The sequence below is a fragment of the Hyperolius riggenbachi genome, chromosome 11 (genome assembly GCF_040937935.1).
Source record: "Hyperolius riggenbachi isolate aHypRig1 chromosome 11, aHypRig1.pri, whole genome shotgun sequence".
Lineage (NCBI taxonomy): Eukaryota > Metazoa > Chordata > Amphibia > Anura > Hyperoliidae > Hyperolius > Hyperolius riggenbachi.
The window spans coordinates 23,751,184-23,759,426 of NC_090656.1; the positions used below are offsets into that span (position 1 = coordinate 23,751,184).

At 43.1% G+C, this 8,243-nt stretch overlaps 1 protein-coding gene across 2 annotated transcripts in view; it reads right to left on the minus strand.

The window, feature by feature from the left end:
- The window catches only part of ZNF536 (zinc finger protein 536), a 576,810-nt gene extending 571,788 nt beyond the window's left edge, over window positions 1-5,022 (minus strand). Inside the window, exon 1 of one of the 2 annotated variants that reach the window (XM_068261011.1) lies at window positions 4,865-5,022. The gene's annotated coding sequence lies outside the window, so the exon portion shown is untranslated. Of the gene's footprint in view, window positions 1-4,086; window positions 4,410-4,864 lie in introns of those variants that run through there. The other variant, XM_068261010.1, reaches the window with a different exon arrangement.
- Window positions 5,023-8,243: the final 3,221 nt, after the last annotated feature.

Genomic DNA, 8,243 nt, shown 5'->3' on the forward strand with positions numbered 1-8,243 from the left:
ATCGAACTGGGATCTGCCACCCCTTTTCACCTAAATAGTCGAGTGCCTAAGTTGGACATCACTGAAAGTCATAAATGATCCTACCACATAGCCCATTTCTTTTCTGTAAAGTACAGTAAGTGAAACTTACACCTGAGCCACAGCTCTGACTGTTGAAGGGTAAGTGACTTCATCAGTCCTTTTTCAGGATCCTGTTAAGTTCCTGATGCTCTCCAGTAAATCAGATCCTCTGATTTTTTTTTCTCCCAAATTTGAAAAGCGTTCAATTCCCAGATGTTTCAAGAGACAAAATTTCCAACAGCTCAACTCTGAACCCCCCCCCCCCCCCCCCCCAAACCATGTCTGCGATTGGCTTGTGCAGTCTAAGAGCTGATAATCAGAACGTAGAAAAGGCTTCAAAATTTTATGACAAATTCAGGCAAATGTTTAGAATTCTTGACATTTCTACCGACCGAAATTTCAAGCCATTCAATTCAAAATCCCGGGAGGCTGTCCACGGAATCGAGGTATTCCACGCCAAGGAACTGACAGGAAGATGTGTAAAAGGCAAAATACAAAAACAGAATTTTATCACACGTCGGTCACCATTCAAAAGGACACATTTCCATGGACAGAATCTTCAAACGCAACAACAAAAAACAAGAAACATAACATTGTCCCTGGAATTTGCAGACAGTTGAAAAATGACTCCTAGTGCTTCGGCAGATCATCTCAGAACAACACGCAATGACTTCAACCATCCAACAAAAAATACAGCTGCAATTTGCACCACTGCCCGTCCACTGCACAAGTGACATTAAGTTGAAAGGCTACACTTCGATATCTATTCCGTCCTGGACCTAAATGACCTGGTTCCTTTATTTGTGACATTTCCTGATCATCTTCTCAGGACCCTACCTCCTTCCAAACCACGAGAAGTCAAATTAACGATACATTTTTCATATTTCAGACTAAAGAGAGTTAAAGCAAATTAAAAACTCGCTAGGCCAAAATGCCGTCCCTTTATTTAATATGACAATACACAGGACTTATATGACAAGCAGTAAAAAAAAGTTACTCTAATATATCTATTTTTACATCACGTTTTTCCATCCCTCCAGGCTATAATAGGATTAAATAATAGATGGAAACCCGCGATAACCTTTTCAGTGCTAACAGGATAAAAAGAGGTCGGAAGACTGGCTGCTAAGATGGAACTAAACTTGCAGGTGGCTGAATGTTATTAGACCGAAAGGTTACAGAATTCTAACGTTTTACGAGCTACTGATAAAAAGTTGATTCATTGTATCAGTGGACTAACTGCAGGTTTGTCTGATGGAGACTAGTGGGGAGAAGAATGGATGGCTGTTATCTGCTTTTCTTTTTTTTTTAATCCACTGTGCTAAATATGTATATCCTGCCTGGGAAAACAATGCAAGGCGGTGAGGGCATTGCCTATTAGGTGGCCTCCCTGTCACATCTCTCTAATGACTGCTAATAGCAGCAAGGGACTCCAAGGCAGGGGCTGTCAGGTACTAGCAGGTCCCTTGGTAGAGCCATCAGCTTAGGATAGACCCCCCATCCCAAGACATGGCAATAATAGCTCCAGACCTGTGAAGTTCCAGGAATAAATGCTTGCTAAAAGTCATGCTTTAGTATTACAAGAGTGTGTGTGTGTGTGTGTGTGTGTGTGTGTGTGTGTGTGTGTGTGTGTGTGTGTGTGTGTGTGTGTGTACGTGTGTGTGTGTGTGTGTGTGTGTGTGTGTACGTGTGTGTGTGTGTGTGTGTGTGTGTGTGTGTGTGTGTGTGTGTGTGTGTGTGTGTGTGTGTGTGTGTGTGTGTGTGTGTGTGTGTGTGTGTGTGTGTGAATACAGTGTGTGTGTACAGTGTGTGTGTGTGTGTGTGTGTGTGTGTGTGTGTGTGTGTGTGTGTGTGTGTGTGTGTGTGTGAATACAGTGTGTGTGTGTGTGTGTGGGTGTGTGTGTGTGTGTGTGGGTGTGTGTGTGTGTGTGTGTGTGTGTGTGTGTGCGCAGTGTGTGTGTGTGTGTGTGTGTGTGTTGTGTGTGTGTGTGTGTGTGTGTAATTGTGAATGTTTGTTTGTCTATAACTGTCTGCTTGTGAGTCTACAACCATTTGTGTTTGTGTATGTGTGTGACTACGATTGTGGGTGTTTGTGTGTGTCTATAACTGTGTGTTTGGAAGTCTACAACCATATGTAATTGTGTGACTATAATTGTGGCTGTTTGAGTGTGTCTACAACTGTGTGTCTACAAATGTGTGTTTGTGAGTGTGTATAATTGTGTTTCTGTGTCTATAGCAGTGTGTTTCTATGTTTTACAACCATGTGTTGTTTGTGCATACATGTGACTATAATTGTGGGTCTTCATGTATGTCTACAGCTGTGCAAACATATGACTATGATTGTGGATGTTTGTGTGTCTGCAGCTGTGTATTCATGTCTACAACTGTATGTGTGACTACAACTGTGTATCTGTAGGTCTATCTCCATGACTGTTTGTCGCACATGTGTAACCCTGAATGTGTGTAACACTAATTGTATGAGTGTACATGTGAGCATTTGCCGCTGTGTATTTGTGTGTTACCATAAGTATGAGTGATTGTGTATGTCTGCTACTGTGTATTTGTGCACACCAACAACTACATACGAGTCTACTTACACTGTGGTGTGTGTTTGTCTATTTTTGCAACTGCTTGTGTGTTTGTGTGTGTGACTGTGTGTGTGTATATATATATATATATTCTTTTTTTCTTTTTAATATTTGCATATAGTGACAGTAGTATTAATAATAATACCATTGTCTTTTCATACCCACTCATTCACATCCTATACACATATCAAAAAAACACACCAAAATCTAATCACCACCATCATCACTCCTTATCTCAAGCTGTCCACATAGCCTAAAAAACCCTCACAGGTCCGCTAATTAACTCCTCCATGTCCATATCCTGACATCAATCTGACACACTCTTACAAAAATTCTGGGTGGTCAAAAAGTGTTGATTTTTGGGGGAGGGAGGCTTGTTTCACTCATTTGGGCCAGAGCTTTAACAGTCCAGCTGCCTCAGAACCTCTTGCCCAGCAAAGCAGCCTCGAGACCCTTCATCCTCAGTGCCTGCTAGGCTGGCTGCCCATGAGGTGCTGCAGCAGCTGTGGAGATGATGAGCAGAGCTAGAGGACAGATACCAGCAGTGAGAGGTGACGATAACACGGAGCGAGGACTGGTGGCATCGTCTTGATGTGACAAGCTTTTGTGACTGAGTAACCATTAGTCCCAGACAGTCCTCTCTGCTGCTCCTGGCAGGTGCACACATCTCACCACATCTGGAGACCTTAGTGTCCCAGCCTCAACCCCCCCCCCCCCCCTCCTTCCCACCCCGAAGCCTCACATCCTCCCTGCCTCCGCTGCCGCCTGGAGGTCGAGGAAAGCTCAAAATGGCAGGTCTCCGGGGGCATGGAGGCATCAAACCTCTTAAGTTTGGCTCCAAACTCACTCTGCACCCCTCTCGTTGGACAGAACTCCACGCCATCCTGCCCTACTCTACGGGCTACCACCAGGCACTTCTCCAAAACTTTCCTGAGCCACCAAATACCCCATCAACTTCTTTCTCCACAACTTCCACGGCCCCACTTGAGTTTTACAGCACCAGGGTGCCACTAAACTAACGTCGTCGTCCCCATGCCACCCCAATCATCCTCTCCTCGTCTCTCAGCGGGCTGAGACCAAAAATAATATACAAAACAATAAGAACGTATTAAGCTTCTGTCATGGCCCCAATTCCTCCTGATTATCCTGACAGCCCGTCCGCTAGTGACACACATCAAAAAAGGGCATTAAATCAGACTATACTCTGTATAATCACACAGGGAGGCAAGGAGACAAGAGCACGACCGAAGGAAACACTGAACAATGCCATGCAAAGGAAATCATCAAATAATAGCAGAGCTAGCACACTCTCTCGCTCCCCCTCTCTCGACACTGTGCCCATTAAATGCCACTTGCCGGGGGCAGAAAGAGAGAGAGAGAAAGCCAAGGGGACATCAGACCGGACAGCAGATGCAAGCGACCATCACAGCAGTCTTACCTTGTCCAAGCTGGGATTCTTGTAGCAAAAAAGTGGATAAATTGGGAAGGCATAGAGCAAGGCTGGTGGTGTTCAATGAGAAATGAATCTGTCCATATATGATTGACTAGATTATGTTATGTTTCGCTTTTGGGGAGGAGGAGGAGGAGAGAGAGACAGAGAGAGAGAGAGTAGAAGAAGAAGGAGAAGGAGGAGAGCTGGAGAGACAGAGAAGTGCCTGTGTTGCCCTCCAGGGTCTGATGCCACTCTTCCCAAAAAAGTAAACCCCCCCTTGCTGAGGAGAAGCCTGCCTAGGCACAGGGGTGCTGCCTGCTCATGCAAGTCTGTCCTCTTAGCAAAAATGAGACCGGTTCATTGATATAGATCACAAGAGCATTCCCATCTCTCGCACTCCCCCTATCTGGTAGGTGAAATGCATTGTACCATTAAAAAAAAACCAGAAGCATACTCATTCTCTCTCTCTCTCTCTTTCCCATTGTCGTCTTGGCATAATTCACAGCAACTAGATAGCTCCTCTCACAGCAATCTCAGCTTTTGATGAAGCCCAAAAAAAAGGCAAGAGAGGAACCTGCACGAGACCCTCAGCGCTCTCCTCCACCAACTCGCCTTGACCTTGACGTTTGGACACATCCGACTGCACGCGACCCCCCGACGCCAAAATAAGGAAATCAAACGCCAAAAAAGAGGCTGCACTGTACAAGTGAAGGGGAAGGGGGGGAATCGCACCCCGTGCTAGATCACAAGGCATGCCTACAAGCCAGACAGGGCTCCCTCTTACCTGCTCCAGAAACTCTTCTCCCAACAAACTCCTGTGGCTCTGTCCCCGTGCGGGTTAATGAGAAGAGAGGGGAGGGGGGCTCGGAAAGAGACTGAGCAGTCCTCCGCTTCCCACAAGTCATCAGCGATGAAATGACGCTGATAGACACTGTAACCTTGTATCGGATTTAATGTAAATAAGAGCGCTAGGGTGCCAATCGGCGCAGCACATGGAGCTGTTAACTCCTGCGCCGCCGCGGCAGCGCGGCTGCTGAACGTCTCTCTCTGGGAGGCACACAGCGGCCGGGAGCGTTTACCGCGCGAGGCGCTCCCCCTCTGCTGGCGACGCCTGGCAGCAGACGCCTAGCGCGGTGCCGCAGGGGTTAAAAAGCCCGCTGCCGTGCCATCTTGCATTCCTCTCCATTAAATCTGACTTTATTTACATGCACTGTTTAGAAGGAAACCCTGAAAACAATACCCACTGCCAAACCATTATGAAAATATGATTTTAATTAATCACGTCGTAGGCATGAAAAAAAATTAGCATACAGTAATTAAACTTGCAGAGAGAAAAGGGGAGAACAGGGGAAAAATGAGATGTGTGGCTTAAAGATTTGGAGTATATATATATATATATATATATATATATATATATATATATATATATATATATATATATATATATATATATATATATATATATATACGTATATATATATATATATATATATATATATATATATATATATATATATATATATATATATATATATATATATATATATACATACATATAAGCAGGTTTTTTTTCATCTAATTTACCTCATTTTTCAAATTTTTTAATACTTTTTTACATTTTTTTTTTACTTTTAGTTTTGTCATTTTGATCAGTTGGTTATTTACTTGAATATCTGTATCCTTTTTTTTTTGTTTATTTATTTATTTTCTTCTCTTTCACAATCCTGACATGTTTCTGTTTTGCTTTTAAATTACAGGGCAGGTATTGTTTTTATGATTTTTATTTTTTATTCTGCTTTTTTTGTTTATCATTTTTTTCAAGTCACAGGAAAAAAAGTAAAGTGGTCTGTCACTAATGCAATATTGTAGTGCATAAAAATAAGAGAAAGTGCAAGAGAGAGAGAGAGAGAGAGAAAGAGAGAGGGAGAGAGAGAGGGGGGGTGGGAACAGAAGGGGGAAAAATGTAATTATGGATTGTGTCCCATAGTTTGCAAAAGCAGGGGCCTCAATGGAGCCATTGTTCCGAGATTATATAATGATTGGCCAGTAATTATGGGAAAAAGAGATTTGGTAATATTAAAAAAAGAAGAATCAACATACAACCAGTGGGAATCTGGTTTGTAAAAAAAAGAAAAAGATATAAAAAAAAAGGGGAAAGGATTTTGACATGTGACATGTTGGCATTGTTTAACAGTCATAAAAGAAAAGGAAAGACCCAGAATGCAAAGGGTGACAAACGAGAGGGGGGGGGGGGGGGGGCGCTCAGTCTGAGATGTGCCTGATTAAGTAGAAGAGATACAGACAGATTGATTATTCAAAATGCCAAACCACAGGGACTCTTAAAACATTGATCCAGGTAAGACTAGTTTCATCTTGACTGAAATGAGCTCCCTCAAGATGTTTGGGATACATTTTAGATCTGTTTACTACATCAATGAATAAAATCAGGAGGCAGACAAGTTGCAGGAGAGAAAAAAAAGTCTTTTGTCAATAATAGGAAGAAGGGGGGAAAAAAGTTTTCAACCTTCAGATGTTAGACAATAAAAAAGAGAAGGCGATAAAGGAACGATGTACAGATATACCTCAAATTAATTTTATGATCTATGAGTTGTGTTTGTTTTTATTTTCAGTATCTGTGTTTTTTTGTTGCATGCCTTTGCATTTATTTTGCCTTTGGGACACTCCCCGCTGATATGAGTCACTTGGGGCAGGACGACGAGGGCTGTAAAGTTTTTGTTTTTTTAGAAAACTTTTTAGGAGTGGTAACGATGAAAGCTATTGAAAACCACCGCTTTTACACGCAAAATTAAAACAAAAAAAAGTTTGTGATTTGATTTTGCATTCTGAAGGTTGATCTCAGTGAAGTTCCCATTGAAGTCGCGGCGAGAGGCTATGTTTTATTCCTCCTGAGAACTAAGCTTAGCATAGCGACGGCATCCATAATATCACTATGTCTATGGGAATGATTTCGGAATGAGCGGTGGGGTGTACGTTCCGTCTTAGACTGCTTCCAGAATCCACCGATTCTCTGCATTTGCCTTTTCATTTGGGTATTGTAATTCAGGCAATTCTTTAAAAGTGACATGGGCTGACAAAGGGACAGGGACAAGGATCCGGGTCAATAGAAGTGGCCATATGGTTTTAATAAAAGAACATTTTATGTGGAATAATGGAGGGGATGTTGGCTGAATGTTAAGTCCTGACAGCCCTGTTAAATGTTCTTTTTAGTGTCACCCAACTTTTTATTTTTTTATCATACTTGAAGACAAAAAAACTTGTTTTAAGTGGAAGTCAAGGCAAAACTTTTTGTTTTCAGGGAGGCTTAGAGCCTCTCTCGGGTTTTTTAAGCTGCCTGTGCCCATCTGAGAGATTTCCTTTCACTTCCGGTAATGGAGACCCAGGCCTAGATTCAGTGAACTTTACTCCTAAGCTTTCTCACAGGTTATGTTTTCTCACCTTATCAATAAAATACATTTTAAGCCTTAAAGTCTCCTACACACGTGCAACTTTTTCTGCCCAACTATTGTCCAAACTTGTCTGTTGGACGATAGGTTGGGCATGTGTGTTCGCGTGACAAATGACTGGATGAGTGACTGTTGACAGGCACTGGAAAGCTGGGGCACACTACAAAGACACTGGGAAGTTGGGGCACTTTATGAAAATGCTGGGAAGCTGGGAGACACTTGGAAGCTGGGGCACACTATAAAGACACTTGGAAGCTGGGGCACACTATGAAGAAACGTGGAAGTTGGGGACACTATGGAGACACTTGAAAGCTGGGGCACACTATGAAGAAACTTGGAAGCTGGGGACACTATGGAGACACTTAGAAGCTGGGGCACACTATGAAAACACTTGGAAGCTGGGGACACTATGGAGACACTTGGAAGCTGGGGCACACTATGAAAACACTTGGAAGCTGGGGACACTATGGAGACACTTGGAAGCTGGGGCACACTATGAAGACACTTGGAAGCTGGGGCACAATATGCAGAGACTGGGAGGCTGGGGCACACTATGGAGATACTGGGAAGCTGGGGCACTGTCAGGCTTTTCTGGTCACCTGCTATGAGTCATGCTGTATGCCCATATGACTGACCTATAGCCTAGCCCTAACACCTGAGGAAACTCCTGCCTAATACAAACTATAATACCCTGCAGGC